The sequence below is a fragment of the Crocodylus siamensis genome, chromosome 6, assembly GCF_052110815.1.
Source record: "Crocodylus siamensis isolate JL-2025a chromosome 6, ASM5211081v1, whole genome shotgun sequence".
In the NCBI taxonomy this organism is placed as follows: domain Eukaryota; kingdom Metazoa; phylum Chordata; order Crocodylia; family Crocodylidae; genus Crocodylus; species Crocodylus siamensis.
In genome coordinates, this window is record NC_143400.1 from 96,866,609 (window position 1) to 96,877,041 (window position 10,433).

Consider the following 10,433-nt stretch of genomic DNA (forward strand, 5'->3'; position numbering starts at 1 on the left):
GATGTGGCCTCCCCAGTGCTGAATAGAGGGGAGAATCGCTGCCCTCCATCTGCCTGCACCGCTCCTACCGCTGCAGCCCTGGATGCTGGTACCCTTCTTGGCACCAAGGACACACTGCTGGCTCCTGTCCAGTTTCTTGTCCCCTGTCACCCCCAGGTCCTTTCCTGCAGAGTCATTTAATTTCCCTCTCCTCTTGTTCATGTCTCCTCAGTCTAATGGTGCTAGAGTGAGTGCCCTTGGGAGGAAGCTTCCCGCTTCCAGCAAGATGCCCACTCCTCCCACTTCAGACACCCTCTGAAAGCCGGCATCCCTTCACATAACAACACTTAAACCCTTGCTCTCTTTGCTTAGGGGGTTAGTTTGGGGACCTGAATTTTTGGTCCTGACTTGGACATTGGCTTGCATTCAGGTGCTGGGTAATTTTCACCCCTATCCCTGCCTCAGTTTCCTTATCTTTAAATCAAGATCAATACTGAATGGTGAGGGGGTCCTGGGGCTGACTGAATTTGCACTTGAGAGCCTGAGATGGAGGGATGCAGCATCACAACCCGCAGCCAAGTCAAGCAGCATACGTCCCCTCGTGCCAACACAGTGGGCATAACCATTAGAGCAGATAGACGCAGCGAAGAAGCCAGCGGCGCCCTCGTAAAACAATTCGTGGCCCCAGATGGTGCTGTTAGGGGTAGTGGCTTGCACTAACCCTGAAGACCAGCCTCTCATTTTCTTATGAAGCTATACAAGCTGTAAGACTGACTGTGTGGGGGTTTGGGTTTTCTGGGGGTTTTTTCCCCGAAATTAGCATTTTTTTTCCCTTTCAAGTCTCATAAAAAAGTATCATCCCTGATATTTTGGCTGTCTGCATAGTATTGCCAGCTATTGATTTTTTTTTCTTTTCCCTAAATCACCAACAAGAATCCAACAGGCTTCATTTATCAGTGAAATGTTCTGATCCCAATTGATAGGTATGGGGAAGAAAGGATAATTTGTGCCTCCAGCTGGGTCACCCCAGGCACTGAAATCCTATTAAAATGCTTATTGAGTCAGCCCTTTCTCCGTCCAGTCTGCAGTGACCTGAGCAATGCTATTAAAGAGCCTGATACTCATCTGCTTTACACTTGTATTTTCAGCTGCTCCATAGCAGAGTCGCTCCAGATCAGCACTGTGGAAACCCCTAGACAAAGCCAGCTGCAATGCAGAAGCTCATGATATAGAAAACCGAGGCAGGGCTTACTTACCTTCATCTTATAGGTTACTTATATTGGTTCAGAAAAAGAGGCATGGGGCATACCTGCAGGTATAAGTTTTGCCTGGGTCCTGGCCTACTTGAAGCTGTTTGGGAAAAGGCTGAGAGAGAGGCTTTCTCTAACTACCTCTAGAAATACACGTTTTGGAGTCCAGTTGTCCCAGGAGGGCTCACTGAGAGGGCTTGGCTAATTAAGCTCAATTGCATCAACTGGGGTAAACTGCAGAGCATGGTTGTTGCAGGCCTGTGATTAGAGTTGGGATGGGAGTGCGCTTCCTGCCTCAGGTTAAATAGCACAGGTTCAGGGGGCTGGAGCTTGCTTTTGGGATCTGGGAAAGGCTGTTGGATGAGATGGTGGGGGAATGGTTTTAAATTTTAAAAAAAAAATGGTGGGGGAATGGTGAGCTAAGGGTCCAGAGTAGCCAAAAAAAAAAAAAAAAGGTGCATCTCTAATTAGGGGGCAGGAGAAGTAGATGAGTAAACTCCAGCTCCTAGAGTTGGGGAGCAGATGGGCTTGTGATAAGCACTGGCAGTGGTAGGAGGCTCAAGCAGGCATCTTAAAAGCTGGTAGACTCTTCTCTAATTGCCTTCACTTTACTGTTATTTTTAAGGAGCTCTTTTACAATCACAAAGGGACCATTTTGTATAACTGAATGTTTAAAGGCAGGGCCAGGAAGGGAGAAAGGGCTGGGACTTGCCTTGGAGGCTTGATTGAATTGTTCCCCTTTTCAGTGGTGATGAACAGAAGTTGTTATTATTTGGGGGTTCAAAGGAGCTGCCTAGGCAGCTTCCACACCTCCTTTCTCTGCACATCTCACCTGCACTCCTCTGTCTGGCCTCCTATTAATTGCTTCACATGCACAGACTGCAGTCCTGGTTGCAACAATACATCACTCTTAGTCTGCTCCTAATTGCTCCTGCCCAAAAGAGAGGGCATCAGAACTGCAGCTTGTTACAAACGCTTCCCCCAAGAAGGGTTGACCCCAGGAACTCCTGAAAACAGGAGACATTTGCACCACTTCAAATGCTGCTTAAATGCATATAAAAGGCTCCTCTACTTGAGTTAAGCTATTGCGTGCCACTGTTCAGACTTATTTCTTTCTCTCTCTCAAGAGACTGCCTGTGGCCTGTGGGTCCTTCATGACACATTTAAGAAAACAAACAAACAAACAAAAACTACAAGGGACATGTCTACTTTAATGTGCATTAGCCTATTTTCATGCACATTAAAGCATCACTAAAAATGTGCTATTTAGTTAATCTGTGTTTAAAATAGCCTAATGTGCATTAAGCATCACTTGCTAGGAAAATGCACGTTAGCCTGTCTTATCTCACAATGGAGGGCATCTATACACATGCTGGGGGAGTGGGGTGTTCTACTAAGTGTGGCACTGAGAGCAGCTCTAATTAAAGCACCCACAATGTCATGTGTATTCAGTGTCCCATGCTTCAAAATGGCAGCGTGAATGCTTTAACTAAAGCTCATTTGACAAGCTTTAGTTCAAGTGCCCCTCCCCCCCCCATTTTGAAATGCAGGGAAGCTGAATACATGTGATGCAGAGGCTGCTTAATTAGCATGCTTCAGCAGACTCAAGGCAGAGTAGTAATTGCATGCTAATTAGCAGAGCTCTATCATGTGTATAAGTATCCAGGGGTACTAGACTCAGTGTGCATTAACTAAAGTGTGTTAATGCACATGTAGACGTGCCCAAGAAGCCCACTGCTGTGTGTTCCTCACAGGACATGTTCATGCAACAGGCCAGGATTTGGGAGTTGATTCCTACTTCTACTACAAACCATCGGCAACCCAGCATCCAGTACAAAGGCCCCCCCCTCAGCTGGCTGCTAATGCCGAAGGCAACAGCACATCCTCATCCCCAGGCAGAGCATCAACAAGCTGTTTCCACCTTGAGTTAAGGATGCAAAGCCTGCCTAGCAGGTGCTTTGCTAAAGTGAGCGATTTTAAATGTAGATGGGCTAATTGCAGGCAGGAGGAAGCTGAGGAGCTCTGGAAAGCTGTGTTAGTTTTCTGTGGGAAGAGGATTCCCTTGGTGTTCACTGTGGTCCAAAAAATTAAATGTGCTCTCATGTTCCCTCCTTGTCCTGGTGGCTGGGACACGCAGGATCCTTCGCTCTATCCCGAGGGTGTCTTCTTGTCTGGGCAAGGTGCATCTCTTGTGCTTTCTCCTGGCTCTGAGTCCTCTGGCTTCTTTCACCATGAGGATAAGCAATTAGAGAGAGGAGCAGATGGCTCTGGGGTGGCAGCTTTCAGGTCTGAAACTGCTATGCTCCTTAGACGCACGTGCAAGCACGTATCCTGGAAAGCCTGATGGGACCGAGTTAGCACCTCATTTTCCTGATTTGCAGGCAGCCTGGTCCCTGTGGGGGTTTGCCTGTAGTTACCTCAAGTCCTGTCCATTTTACATGGTCATTTAATGATTTCATAACCCTCGGTAGAGGTGATATCTTTTATTAGGCCAGCTACATATTTGCAAAAAAAATTATTTTACTTGCAAGCTTTTGGACACGCCCTTCTTCAGGCATAAGAGAATGCAAAGATTGTAAAATGAATGATTTTGTGGCACTTTTTTCCAGGCCAAGATACCCTTCCCCCTGCTATTTTGCAGCCTGCTGGTTGGCTACTACCCTCCACCCCAGAGGTGCCTGCATGATGCAGGGGCTGGTGTGTGCATCGCTTTTCTTTTATGAGCCAGCCTGGGGTTTTTCAGGTGCTCGCTGTAAAACTTCTATAATTGGAAAGTGTGAGAGAGAAACACAAGCTGCTTCATTCCCTCTGCTCCCCTGGAGAGGAAAGGAGAAATTAGAAGCATTAGCAGCAGCAAAGATTTTCCCCCAAACAATATTTTCCTTATTCTTTGTCAGGCTCATTTAGCAATTTCCAGCCTGTGCCTCTGTGGTTTGGGCTGGGCCAGAGGCCCACAACAATAAGTCCATTGCATTTTGGTGTGCGGAGCACATAAAAGACTGGTACAAGCCAAAAAGACCCAAAGTGAATCTGTGCCTTCAAGAGGGCTGGATGGGACCTGACACTGGCTGCTGCAGTGACCTTGCAGTGCTAAGGGCACAGCAGTGAGGATGTCAGCACTGAAATGAGTTGCAATAACCTAGACACTGGAAGGTGGTTTTCAGGGCTTTTGTAGCGTTCCTTGGAGCTGGATGCGTCACCTTTAGCTGACATTTAATTTGAACAAGAGCAAAGAAGCTGGGGGGAGGTCAAGGTCCAAATTGGGGAACTGAAGCAAAACCAGAAAAAAATCCAAGCTGAGGTTTGCGCCGCAGAGCAGATGTCACAGGCGATAAAAGAAGGGCAATTGATGGATCAATCCAGAGAGAGCGGGAACCAGGGCTAGAAACCAGCCCCAGTCTGAGTTCAATCCAGTTTGCTTCTGAGGGGTGCTTTCCTTCCATGCTCGTCTCTCTCCCCACCCCTGCCCTAGCAGCACGTGCAACCCCTGGGCAGAGCGCAAACCAAAAGCCTATGGAAATGGATACTGGGCTGCAGCATGCACTGATGGGCACCGGGCCTGGGCATGAGGCTTGTTTTACCAGTGGGAAAAGGGCATCTCCTAATCAAAAGCCTCTGATGTCCCACTGCCTGTTTGTCCATGAGCATTTCTCTGCATCTTTCCCCCATGCATTTCATCATTTCTTGTCCTCACTGCTGCTCTTCTGGCGTTTACAGCACAGTTATAGTCTAGAGGAGAAATCATAGAAATCATGGAAAATGGGGATGGGCAGGGACCTCGGGAGGCCACGTGTAGTCCGACCCCCTGCTCAAAGCAGGACCAGCCCCAACTACATCACCCCAGCCAAAGTTTAGTCTACCCGGGTCTTAAAAACCTCCAAGGATGGAGATGCCACAACCTCTCTGGGGAGCCTGGTCCAGTGCTTTGCAGCCCTCCTAGTTTTTCCTCATATCAAACCTCAACATCCTTTGCTGCAACTTGAGTTACGGATGCCTGGCTTTGCCCGAGGTCCTTAATTCTCTCTTGAAAATTCACACCTTCACCTGTGCTGCAACGGGCGACTTGCCAACGCTCTGTCTTTACCTTTTCCTTAAGAACAGTAAGCAGCAGGGATCAGGTATGACTCATTAGTGCTGGTAAACAGCCCAAACCTTGAAGCCCCTTCTGTTGTTGGCACTGTCCCCGGCCTCCTATGGCCAACTCAGGCTGAACCTGGAACTGGTTTGGGGTTGGACACCTGGGCCATCATCAAGAATTAATTGCTGAATGCAACGCTTGCAAAAGCTCCTTCTGGTACCTGAGCGTGGCACACAGGATGGATGGAAGACCCTCGGTATTGGGAAAAACTTGTTCATCTGGTCCAGATGCAACCTAGAGATAAGCTGTGAGCTACTGATGGCTTGTATTGTTTCTTCCACGAGAAAATCCAAAGCAGCAAAGCAAAATTGGTGTAGTCTTTTTGATAACTGTGGGCAAGCTCTAGGGAGTGAACTAGGGGGCATATAGGTCTGCTTGGGCTAGGGAGATGGCTAGACAGGCGGCACGTATGTGACAACCAGCCCAATTTTCCAGTCTTGAAATGCTTTGGCTAGCTTTTAAATAAATCTCTCAACTAGGCGCTGCTTATCCTTGCAGACCTGCTGACTATCTGAGCTCTGCCCATCTCCTAATATGAGCGAGTTCAGGGATCAGCTCGACTGCTTTTCTTTTTCCTTCCTTTTTCTTCCTTAATAAAGAGGGAGTTAAATAGTTCAGTGATAAGCAGTAAGGCTGGATGGATATAAACATAAAAGAGAGAAGGCTTTGAGGCCAGCTTATCTTATCTTCTCCATTCCCACAATGTCTAACAAAGCCCCGGAATAAAAGTGAAACCAAAATAGTTTCCTTCTCTCCTTTTTTTTGTCAAATGCTGGCAGGTTAAAAATATACTTTGAAAAATAAGATTAACCCTTGCAATAGAAGATGCATGCCTCCGAGCTGCCTCCATGGGTTGTTGCTGTTGGCACCCACTGCTCTTTAGACTGCTGGGGTTTGTCCCTCTCTTGACTACGGATACCCAAATTCGGCTTACATTACTGCTAGGCCTATTCCTTCATGCCCGTCCCCGCTGGGACCAGTCCGAGTAACACGGATAAGACTAGTAGGCAGGGAAAGGACAGCCTTGAGAGACCATAGGCTCCTGGGGTAGGAACACTTGACTTCCAGGCATCCTTCAGAGAATCATCTGCATTCATGGTGCTAGAGACGTACAGTATTACCTTCATGACCAACACTTGTGTTTCGTCCTATTTACAGTTATTTCTTGAAACACCAGCTCTGGAGTCCTGTGATCTAGGCAAGAACCTCAGATCTTTTTTTTAAGTCAACTTCTACTCCTCATTTTGCACCAGCTTGAAAACACAAGGCAAGGGCATCCAAGCCAACAAAATCAGTCAAAGAACAGACACAAAGAGCACCCAAAATATATTGTTTTCGTTTTTTAAATCTCATAATTTTATATTTGGGGCATGACTCATTGCTTTTAACATTTTGGTTTGGCAATAGCATACTGATCCGTCTAAAAAAATAAATCATAAATACCAAAGAAATTACCTCCTGCTAATAATACCTTAGATAATTATCATGTAAAGAAAAATCTGGAATTACTTTTTTTTTCTTGGTTTGCACAGCTCCCTCATGGACCACTCTGCCTAAATCAATGGCCTGCTGTAACCCATCGGGCTCTTAGACCCGAGGATGCCATGCTGTACTCTGAAATACTCTGGGGTGGAGAAAATGATTTAAAAAAATGTAAAAGTTCAATGGCGTAACTTAAAGAAGATACCAAACACCATCGTTTTCTGTGGTTGGCAAGTAGGTTTTTGTTTGGGTCAGTTGTGTTTTAAGCTGAGTTTTGCTATAGTCTAATATTGTAGCCCAAGTTTTGACCTGTCCTTTCAATACTGGCAGAACAGGGCAGGGCGGCAGATAAGCAAAAGTGCTGGAGGTGGACCTTTCTTCTTTTTTTTTTTTAAATAAAGTGTGGGTATGTGCTGTTCGGGGCGGCTGCAGCAAACCTCCGTGCCATGCCGTGTGTCTCCGAGATGTTTCTCGCCCACCTGTCATGTCCTTGTCACGCTGCCCCCACGAGCACAAACCTTCTGGGCTCCTTCTTAATGATGACAAATGTCAGATGCTCTCCACTTCCTGGCAACAAGCAGAAGCCCGAGGGGCATCCTTCACAGCTGCTGGTTTGACATCTTCGTCTTCCAGTCCAGGAAAAGCTGCGGGCTGACAGCAGCCAAATTGAACGGGCCCGTGGCTCGCAGGTGCTCTCCTGCATCCATCCCCCCACGTGTGTGCACTTGCATCCTTCCCTTATACTTAGTATAAGTATGCTGCTGCTCCTGCTGCCGTGCTTTTCGTGGCATGTCTGCCTCATGGCGGACCCGGTTCGTTCGGGAGTGTTTCTCAAGCCAGGCTGCAATGCTTGGGCTTTGCAGTTACTAGCTCGGTCGCCTTCCTCCCTTTGCTGGAGGGGTCCCGGGGTAGGGGAACGACCCCATAATATAAATGAGTTGTGATGAAACCAAGGCCCAGAGCTTGGATCACGATTCAAAGTGATGATGCGCGTCCTCTCCCTTCCACCCTCATCCTCCTGCTGCCAGCGCAAACACTTGCAAAGCTGAGGTGTGGGTGAAGCCAGAGTTTCACACCACCATGAAATGGCGATTTCTGGATGCTGGGTCAGCACGGGCATCACCTTTCCCCAAAGGAAGGGCAGCTCCCGATCCAGCCATGCAACCCCCTCCCACCCTGGACCCCCAGCACGGGGCTCCCTACAGTGATACGGCCCATAGCAGAGGAGATTTAAGGTGGCAAAATGGGTAGAGCTGGCCAAGGCGCGGAAGCAAATGTTCTGGTTTGGGAGCTGGGGGAAGCTGCATGTTCCCTGTATTTATACAAGGAAAAGCTGTAGCTCAAGAAATGTGTACACAGCTCTCGCTCCCATCTAGTCACAGCAAACACATGAAGAAGGATCCTTTCCCCTCCCTCCCCCTCTCTCTCTATTTATCTTTTCTCTCCCATTCCTCCCAGTTGCAACCTGCTCTGCTGTCACTCTGCTTACACACTGTTGGTTTCCTGGCATATGCCAGGATCCGCCTACAAACTTTCTGCGGTAATTGGAAAGCAGCAGCTGGGCTTGCTTGCTGGCAAGGGAGGAAAGCCTGGTCCTGAATTTTGCAGCATGTTGGAGGGAGAGGATGGGGCCGGGCGGAGGGAGGGTAGGGAAGAGCAACGCTAGTCCCCACGCCTGTTTGAAAGGGGCTCTCGGACTTACCCGGAGGACCCACCACCACTAATGGATAGGTGCTCCCTTCCTAGGAGGAGGGTATCACAGCTCTGTTTTAAGGCCATGGGGACTGGAGCAGGATGATCCTATGAATAATGCATGGGCTGCCTGGATTCAAGTAATAGTTGTCGCACCAAGTGTGGGGTTTTGACATATGGGTGCAGAAAGCGATTCCTTTAATGGGCTCATTCTGGCAGTGAGATCCCTCCGATGCTTACAGTTTATTTGACAGGTTTATTCCATTTTTAAAATTATTATTTGTTATTCATTAAGGGCCAAATGCTCATCCCCAGCGGCTGGGGTGCGTGAGGAATTTCTGCAGGGCTTTCCAGAGGCCTGGAGCCAGCCGCTCACCACGGTGCTTACAACTGAGAGCAGGCTCAGTCTCCCAGTGCTCGCTCCCCCAGGACCTCGAAACGCCTCTGGAGCCGGAGCCCCAGCAACACGCAGGCAGCTCGTGCTCCTGTCTCGGTTGCCTCCTCTCCAACACGTGGGATGAGGAGCCATCTGTGCATGGAGCAGCAACGGAGATCAGTGCTGAGCAGCCTGCTGGCTTGGCTGGGGTGGAGAAGAACCAGAAAGGGGAGCTGGCTGCAAACTAAACTGGAACTGGTACATCCATCTCTTGAGCTGAATAAAGTGCAGGAAAGGACACACAAAGTGTGAGGAAGCAGCCAATAGATGCATATATTCACTGCCCAGGTTCCTTTGTGTGTTCGGGGACTATTCCTAGCACACGGGAAAGGGGATTTCTCACTCTTTTTGCTGCTGTTTCGTCTTGGTTTCATTTCAAGCAGGCCACTGCTCGTGCATGCTCTGCACAGGCCCCCTGGAAGGTACTAATCTTTTTTAAAAAATTGCATAGGGCCCAGTTCAGAAAAGCATTTCAGGTTTTTGTTCTTTTTGCAGTTCAGCTAATGGTTGGTGCTGGCTGGAAGGATTCAGTCCTATTATGATATCAGGGGACATGAGCAGTGTTTTGATCTTCTGTTTGTACGGCGCTTTGCACGCTCGGGCTCAGACACTTCAGTGATGACGCAGACCAGGTGGGATCACAACTGGAGCTGACGGATACTGTGGTTAATTGTTGTCTTTGGGCTGATTTACTCTCTGGAAGGTGAGATAGTGAAAGGGATCGGTCACGAGTTGGGTTTCCAGTCCCCTTGAATAACACCGATGTCTTCCAGCTGGCTTTCTACACCCAGTTCATCCTTCACTGGCCTCCATGGGAGAGCAGCTGTGCCATGCAGAAGCACCGTCTAGTCTAGCAAAGGCCAAGCCAGTCAAGGAAGGGCACTGTGGTATCCAAAAGGCTTGACTATCTCTATCCCAACCCTAAAGTTGGTCCAATCCAAGAGATCACCCAAAGGATGCTCACCAAGTCGGGGAAGGCATTTTGGCTGGTTTCTCTTTCTTGGGTCTTTGTTTCAGCAAGACAAATCTCTCTGAAGATGATCCAGGGCTTTCACTGCCGCTCCATGTTTACCAAAATTAGCAATCCCCAGCTAATTAACTTAGCGCTCGTTCTTAGCCACTTGCATTTTTTGTTCTTTCTTCCGGCAACATTTTCATGCCAAATCCCCACCCCCCACAACCTCCGCAGTGTGTTTAATTGAAGTCACAATCATGGCGAATTACTCTGCTACGGCTGTTAAAAGTAAAAGGGGAAAAATCCATTAAGACTCCGTGGCTTATATCATGGGGGTGGGGGGGAGCTTGTTCGTTATTTTATGCGTTACCCCCAGGCTGAACTAAATTACTGCTTTTGGAGCTCAGCCACAGTGGTTCTTTGAGCTTTTTGTACGATGCTAATTGTGAGCTCAACGCTTGAGAGAGGTCGTTTAATTGTACTTTCGGAGCCGGGCTGACT